The 8,544-nt window shown below is 43.7% G+C and overlaps 1 long non-coding RNA gene across 1 annotated transcript; it reads left to right on the forward strand.

Moving 5' to 3' along the window:
* Nucleotides 1-824: 824 nt before the first annotated feature.
* Nucleotides 825-3,575, forward strand: LOC139434431 (uncharacterized). The gene is made up of 3 exons (XR_011643780.1): nt 825-924; nt 1,009-1,547; nt 1,713-3,575. It is a non-coding gene; the product is annotated as an uncharacterized lncRNA (long non-coding RNA).
* Nucleotides 3,576-8,544: the final 4,969 nt, after the last annotated feature.

The raw sequence follows: 8,544 nt of genomic DNA on the forward strand, positions 1-8,544 counted from the left end.
TATATTTGGAGAGCACAGTAATTTGGAGTAATGGTTAGTGGCTGATGAGTCCCCAGTGAAGAAAAGAAAAAGACAAGAGGGACAAGAAAACAGCGGAGAAGTAACGGGCAGAAACCCTCCTTTTTACGCAGCGGTCCAGACATATACATCAAACGGCAAAACATACAGTGTGCAGTTACTTTGGCATCAGGGCAGGGATATCGAGATACTTTCCAAGGTTTGACATCATGAATTGTGCTACTTTTAAAGCAAGCAGCGATGTTTTCAAATCTGTAATCAGAAAGCTCCTCAAAAACGCTATCGAAGCCTGCCGTTGCTACGTTAGTTCAAACAGTAACAACGGACTATTTTTCTTCGCGGATGCATGTCAATTTAAATCAATACATACAACTATTTTTTAAATCAATAAAATCATTTTCTAAATCCATAAAAGCATTTCAATTAATATTGGGAGTCATAACGTTACTTTGTTGAGAATGTGGCCATGTAATAAGCGGGATAATGTGCAGCGACTTGGTCATTATGGGGAAAAGAACACCGACAGGCTGATCAGGAGCCCGACGCGAAGCGGAGGGATCTAGATCGGCATGATTTGGGGGATTTGAGGGAAAAGAACCTCATTAATGAAGAACTCAAAGAGAGGCTTGATTTCTACTCAGGGAAGATGAAAGTAGCACTTTGAAATTCATGTACATCTTACTCTTACACTCTTTATTAAACTCCTTTGTTATTATATGAAGGGGACTTATTCATTTTTTCTCATACAATTTCAGATCTGCAAATAGACTTGAAGGCAAAGCAGGGCCATGAGTACTCAAAGAACCACAGAGAGCTTGCCCTCACACTCCATCTACATGGTCCAAAAGACAAATACCTCAGAGAGACTAAAAATCTTCCCCTCCCTCATCCCCATACATTACAAAGGTAGTCTTAATGTTGTTCAATTTCATTTTTGGAAATTACGGTTGCAAGTACGTTAAATAGCTACTTCTCATTTTTTTTTTACAGGTGGCTGTGTTCGGTGGATGGCAAGCCTGGCCTGAACAAGATGATGCTGGATATGCTGGAGAGAAGATGCCAGGACGACCAGGCTAAATATGGATGTGTTGCACTCATGTTGGATGCCATGGCCATCAGGAAACATGTGCAATATAATCCACATAACCAGTTAATGTCTGGTTTTGTAGACATGGGTGATGGAATCAATGAGACCGATGCTGCTACTGAGGCTCTTGTGTTCATGGTGGTTGGCCTACACGGACATTGGAAGGCTCCCATTGCATATTACCTGACGAAGTCTCTGTCACCTGAAACACAAAGGGTCCTTCTCAGTCATGCTTTGGAGGAGCTGCATGCACGGGGCATTCGGGTGGTATCTGTCACGATGGATGGGCATGCCTCCAACGTCAGCATGTGCAACTTGGGTGTGAGCTGAAGGGAAACCCACAGGAGCCGCTTCAAACCAGTTTCCCGCATCCCTCGACTGGTGACAAAGTACTTGTAATGACAGATGCATGCCACATGCTGAAGTTAGTAATATGTTGCAGGTAAATGATGATTGTTTTAGACCTATTTGTATAAGTTATGTCTCTGCTGCTAAAAGATGTATCTAAATATTGTTGTCTGTTCATTTGCACAGTTATGGCTGGACGTGATGATCAACATGTTGCTGTTTGTACTTGTTTGAGCAGCGACTGAATCTTTCTCTGCAGGCATACAGTCCAATTGCAACGACCACCGGACAGATCAAGTGGAGGTTCATCAATCATCTCAATGATGTGCAAAAAAAAGACGGACTGCATGCTGCCAATAAAATCACAGACAAACATGTCTACTTTGAGAACCACAAGATGAGGGTGTCCCTGAGTCGCTCCGTGTCAGTCGCTCTCCGCACAATGAGGGATCTTAGGTACTCTCAGTTTAAAGACTGTTGCCCCTTTCACACCAGCGCCTTTTCAGCTCCGGCTCGGAGCTAGAGCCTGAAAAGCGCCGGGTTTTCCTGTTCACACCGCAGCGGCGCCGGCTCTTAGCTCCGGAATCCGCTTCATTTCCAGCTCCAAAAAATTGTCGGTCCAGAGGCAAGAGCTTTGGAGCTAAGAGGTGACGTCGCTTACGTCTCTCTTACGTCGAGGCGTGCAGGAAACTAAACCCACCTCCCCTGAACATGGGTCGACTGTCATGCCTGCCTACAAGCAGTAGTGCCTATAAACACACTTTATAAAGTCAGGCAGCACTAACCAGGCTTCGTGTGATTCTGTTTATTTGTGCCTTACTTTGACCATCCGTTCGCTGTTATCGATCATTGTGGAGAGAGGCAGACGTGTTGTTTTGTATTATTGCAGCTATCGGATGCAAGTAGTCAGTTTAGCTTCGGTTGCTATGCCAACATCACCCGTTTTATACCAGAGAAACTTTCATAACAGCGTTGTGATACCAAACCGTGTCAATTCAGACTGACACACATTCACTTAGGCTAAGGGGAACTGGGGATATGCATCAGCTGCTTGTGTGAGTCGGACAGTGAATACTTTAGAGTGGCCGCTGCAGTGTGAGCTAACCGGGAGCTAACGGGAGAATAAAGTCCCGTGGAAGAGCAGCACTGCAGCGGTCGGTAAATGCTGCAGAAACACATTAATAAACAATGAACCACGGCACTCTGGAGCAAAGTATAAGGTTGGAGAAGTCGTTATTCAATGTATTCTGGCTTCGTGTGATTAAAAGCAACACGATCATCGACCCGACGCAGTTGTTGTTGTTGTGAGCTGCCGTAATGGCTGCCCTTGGGGGGCAAATCGATGTAAACGGTGACGTCATGACGCAGCAAGGGCAGCTCTGGGGCGCCAGTGGGCGGTGTGCACAGAGCGGGAGCTGAAAAGGGAAACCGGAGCTGAACCAGAAAAGCTCCCGCTCGGAGCTAGAAACTGAAAAGCGCTGGTGTGAAAGCCGCATGTGAGGCAACGGCAGAATTCATTGAGGTAAACAGTTAGTGATTATAGAACCAAGTACGTGTTTGTTTTTAAATAATTTATCAAAATGTGATTTGAGCATCAGGAACAATTTGTTGATAATTCTCTAAGTTCAACATGCAAATATTTTCATGAACCGTGATATTGCATATTCATAAATACAAAAGTGTGTATATAACCTTACACATACCTTCACACATGTTAGAGTGGTAAAGCTCTGTGTGAAATGTGCTGTAGCACAAAGCAGGCCTATGGAGAGAAGGAAGTCAAGCAAATACTAAGTTTGCATGTTGAACATACAGTTTAGAAATAAGTACTCTGTTCTCTTTATATCTTGAATAGATGAGTATTGATTACAACTATCTGATACCTAATGAAACACTGTAATGATAGTGATTTAGATATTTCTTTATAGATTATTGACAGGCTGTTTGACACAATGAATGGACGCAATCCTCGTGCCAAAGGATTCCTATCTCCCTTGGGTGCTTTGAAGTGGATGGAGAGGAAAGCATTTTTGTCAAGAGCCAGGGAGTACTTGCTCACTTTGGTGACAAAAGATGGAGCACCACTTCACCGATCCAAGAGGTCTATTAAAATAGTGCTTGTTATTCATGCAGGAAAAGTTCACGGCATGAGTTCAACGATACTCTAGAGGCTTCTCAATACTCAAATTGGGGAACCGAGGAGAGAGGAGGGGAAGCAGCAGACGTTTAAAGAAATGAGAACTCCTCTCCTCTGAGCGGTCATATTAAAGCGACGTCCGTTCATTATTACGTGACAACAGCTGCATCAGCTGTCGAGTGTTTCGTCATATTTTATAATCTCTGTTAGATCAGCTGAACATTGTTCCCCCACATATTTACTTTGAGTTCATTGAGAGTGCGGTATAATGAGGCAATACCAGGCTACAGATGCGGACACACAGACACACATATATTTATATAAATATAAGCAATTTAAAGTATGAGAGCACTCTCATAATAACGTAACACAATCAGAGACTGGATATACCCCCCCCCCCCCCCCCTCTCTCTGGTCGCTGAAATGGGGAATTGAAATTACGGGCCAAAAGTTGTATTTGCAAGTATTAAAAGTAAGCAGAGGACACCAAACCAACTGAGACCCGTCTGTCCGCCGCATCTGCGCACTGTACAACACACACCTACACACTGTACAACACGCACCTACACACTGTACCACACGCACCGACACTATAGGCCTACCACACACATGCTTGGAACAATCTTCAGCAAGAATTGAAACTGAGCAATCTCATTCCTCTGCATGTCTTTAAAGCTAGGCTAAATGAAATGCTTGCTGATACAATGGGCACTTGTAAATGTCTGTAACTATGTATCCTGTAAATATAATGTATAATGTCCTTATTGTTTCATGTTTCATGTGGAACCTATATGCTGCAGGTCTCCCTTGAAAAAGAGATCTATGATCTCAATGGGACCAATCTGGTTAAATAAAGGTTTGAAATGAAATGAAAACACCTACAGCTCCTAAAGCATAATCAGGCTACAGCCGTTGTGTATTTTATTGTGAAGCACTAAATGTTCTTAGAAAAATATGGACTCTTTGTAGATATCTACTAAACTAAAGCAAATAAAGAGAGTAGGCCTGTTATACTGAGTGATATATATTTTACACACTGCTCTGCTTTCTGCACGGGCCTCACAGCTGTTCTCACTGTAAACATCGCGTTGCGATGAGAGCAGTTTCTAAAATAATATCCAGGGGATGCATGCAGAGCTGTCATTGGCTGAGATAAGTCCGGCCGTGCGTCACGCCGCCACCGTTCCCGGAAATGCATCCGCGGAGGACCCGTGGAGGAACCATCAGTGTATCCTCGGTTATAGCTCCTCCAGAGAGCCTCCTCGACGCTCGATCCTCGGTCCTCGGTGTGCATTTAGAGAAATGAGACGTCCTTCAAAATGGCACGCTGAAATTCATTTCCGGGTCACTACCGGAGGACCGAGGAGTCGAGGAGTTGAGGAGGGGAAATTTGAGTATTGAGAAGCCTCTTCTGTTCCGTTATGCATCGAGTTCATAAGATGCTCTGTTCTCTACATCAGGTTCATATGATGCTACTGTTACAATGTGTTTTCCTTTAGTTTTGTCTGCTAACATGATAATCTTTTATTTCAATGTTTTTCTATGTTCAGTTTTGTGTGTTGGAATTATCTTGTATTCATTGTTTTTGAGGTCCCAGATGCTTCTAAATAGTATGTATTACACAACATCAAGTTTTGCAGGTGTCAGAAGGAGGGTATGTATGTTGAAATGATGTTCTCCTGTTTCAATGTTTTTCAATCTGCAGTTTTGTTTCTATTTGAATGATCTTGTATTCAGTGTTTTTGAGGTCCCAGATGCTTCTAATGGTATGTATTACACAACATCAAGCACATGTCGGTGTCAAAATGGTATGTATTGCATGTGTTCTTGCATGTGTCCTTGTTCTCAAGTTATCCCAGTTCTGCAATTACATTGTTCCTAGTTAGCTAAGTGTCCTACAAGTATACTGTATATGTTTTGCCATGATCAGAGTAATAAAATGTTTTTCTTTTGCAGGTACTTGTCAGTCATCGGATTTGTCATTAACATCGACACGTTGATGCTGATGATTCCTGAACTGCTCCAAGTTCAGCGGTATGTCCTCACCTACAGGTTCAGCCAGGATCACTTGGAGGTCCTATTTAATTCCATCAGAGCGTCAGGTAGGGTTGATGTTCTTTTAATTGCAATCCATTCTGAAAATGACTTATGAGTAATGTATGTATGGTTTCCATACAAGGTGGCAGAATAACAATCCATCTGCACGCCAGTTCCAGGCCATCTTCCGCCGTCTGATGGTTCGGTGTTTCATAGTGAGACAGGCAACGTGGCAGCCCAAGATCACACTGTGTCCCTGTCTGCGGTAGAGATGTCCTCTGCTGAAACTGCTGAAGAGCACCCATCTCCATTCGCCAACATTTCGGCTGTTGTGAGTGACCACAGCTATCTTCCCACTCGGTTTGGTGGTCTGGTGGAAAATGCGCTGGTCTACATTGCAGGATTTGTAGTCCGGCAGATTCTGCGAAAGCTGTCCTGTGATGTGTGCCGTGCAAGCTTGGTCAGAGATGCTGTACCTTCATCATTTGATGAGAGCTACCACCTTCTAGCCCTGAAAAACAACGGTGGCCTAGTGATTCCATCACAAGGCACAGTGAAGGTGCTGAGAGCTGCAGAGGGTGATTCGCCAAGCTTCAACAAGGCAAGCTCCAAAGGTGTCGACAGTCACCTACATCGTCCGGGAGGAGATTGGAACGGAGGATGTTTTTCAGCTTGGGGAACACATTGAGGAGACGCAGTTTGGCATCGACAACCATTATTCCGACTTGTTGTCATTGGTTGTGTCTGTGTTTCTGAAAATAAGACTACACCACATTGCCAAACTCACCTCTCTTGACCTGCAGAAAGGGAGCACGAGAAAGAAGCTCTGCAAAACAGTCCTGTTTCAGGGCTTTTAGCTCGTTTAAACTTTCATGAGCAACTTTGTGTAAATATGGTTTGGGGCGGGTGGTGTCATGTTCTTGTGTTTAACTTGAAAATTTAATTTTTTTTATATAAATATAGATGTAGATTTTCATTTTTTCTGACATAGATATTCATTTTTACTGATATATATAACTTCTGTCTATGTATAATGTATTATTGTTTCTTCATTTTTCAACTTATTAAAATAGCTGAGTAGTAGGCCTACACAATCTGCTTCTGCTTCTCTATCATATAGACCATTAGTGTTTTTTTTATATATGTGTGTGTGTATATATTAGCCTACATTATATATCGTGTGTCTTTTGCAAAATACCTATCATACATAACATATAGGCTATCAAATACCAGAATATTCTATTGCTGTTAAGCCTACTATGAATATTCAAATACGCCGAATCGTGTGTCCGGTATCATGCCTACATATATGACGTTTGCAGAAAGAAAGAAACGTGAAAATCAGTTTTGTATTCAGCGAGTTATGATTGATTACATGCGCTGACACTTCATTGCGCCTGCCGGACAGATTACACTGAGTGGAGCGGGTGACCGGTCCAAGATGGCGGCCCCACGGCTCGTCAGCGCCAATAGGCAGCAGCGGTCGATGCGGCGTCTACTCTTTATATAGAGGCTTCTCAATACTCAAATTTCCCCTCCTCGACTCCTCGGTCCTCCGGTAGTGACCCGGAAATGAATTTCAGCTCGCCATTTTGAAGGACGTCTCATTTCTCTAAATGCACACCGAGGATCGAGCATCGAGGAGGCTCTCTGGAGGAGCTATAACCGAGGATACACTGATGGTTCCTCCACGGCTCCTCCGCGGATGCATTTCCGGGAACGGTGGAGGCGTGACGCACGGCCGGACTTATCTCAGCCAATGACAGCTCTGCATGCATCCCCTGGATATTATTTGAGAACCTGCTCTCATCGCCATGCGATGTTTACAGTGAGAACAGCTGTGAGGTGCAGAAAGCAGAGCAGTGTGTAAAATAAATATCACTCAGTATAACAGGCCTACTCTCTTTATTTGCTTTAGTTTAGTAGATATCTACAAAGAGTCCATATTTGTCTAAAACCATTTAGTGCTTCACATAATAAAATACACAACGGCTGTAGCCTGATTATGCTTTAGCAGCTGTAGGTGTGTGTGGTCAGTGTTGTAGTCTACGTGATACGCGGGTATACGCCGTATACCCACTAGAAAATGCCAGTGATTTCCGTATACCCTCTTAAAAATGAGCGATGATACGTAACAACTTCATTTTGTGACTGCGCTTTCACGCTTTCGCCTCTTCGTTAATACTTTTGGACGTCTGGAGCTTCCGTCGCATGTGGCCTGTGGCCTGTTGCTAAGCAACAGCAACACACGGCTCTGACAAACCCCAAGTTTCTCTAACGTTATCAGAATTTGATCCGTCCACCATTCAAGTTCGCGGAGCGCTAAACAGGAAGCAAACATGAAACGAAAACAGACGACAATATTTCAATGTTTCCCCCTATTACCACTATAGAAGAAGAGCCATGTCAGGTGGCTGTCCTAAAGGTGATATCATTAACGTAACTGTAGCTAACTTGATCAACGTTAGTGTGGTGGATCAATGGAAGAGAAAGGGAGGGAGATACTGTGTGTGTGTGTGTGTGTGTGTGTGTGTGTGTGTGTGTGTGTGTGTGTGTGTGTGTGTGTGTGTGTGTGTGTGTGTGTGTGTGTGTGTGTGTGTGTGTGTGTGTGTGTGTGTGTGTGTGTGTGTGTGTGTGTGTGTGTGTGTGTGTGTTTGTGTGGTCAGAACACAATGTTTATATTATCTCCTTGTTTCGGACACAGATGAGAGCTCCTGGCCAGCCTTGTGGACTGAAAGTCAGGCTATGGAATTTAAGAACAGGCATCCTTGGTTAGAGTGGAGGGACAGAAAGTTAGGTAAATAGATTAGACGACATGAGACGTCCAGACTCCAGAGCACACACAATAGCCCAGGAGCTCACGGAGAAGGGTGGACAGGATTAGTTGGACATTTGGTGAGAGCTGTGTCAGAGACTG

The sequence above is a fragment of the Pseudochaenichthys georgianus genome, chromosome 1, assembly GCF_902827115.2.
Source record: "Pseudochaenichthys georgianus chromosome 1, fPseGeo1.2, whole genome shotgun sequence".
Classification (NCBI taxonomy): Eukaryota; Metazoa; Chordata; class Actinopteri; order Perciformes; family Channichthyidae; genus Pseudochaenichthys; species Pseudochaenichthys georgianus.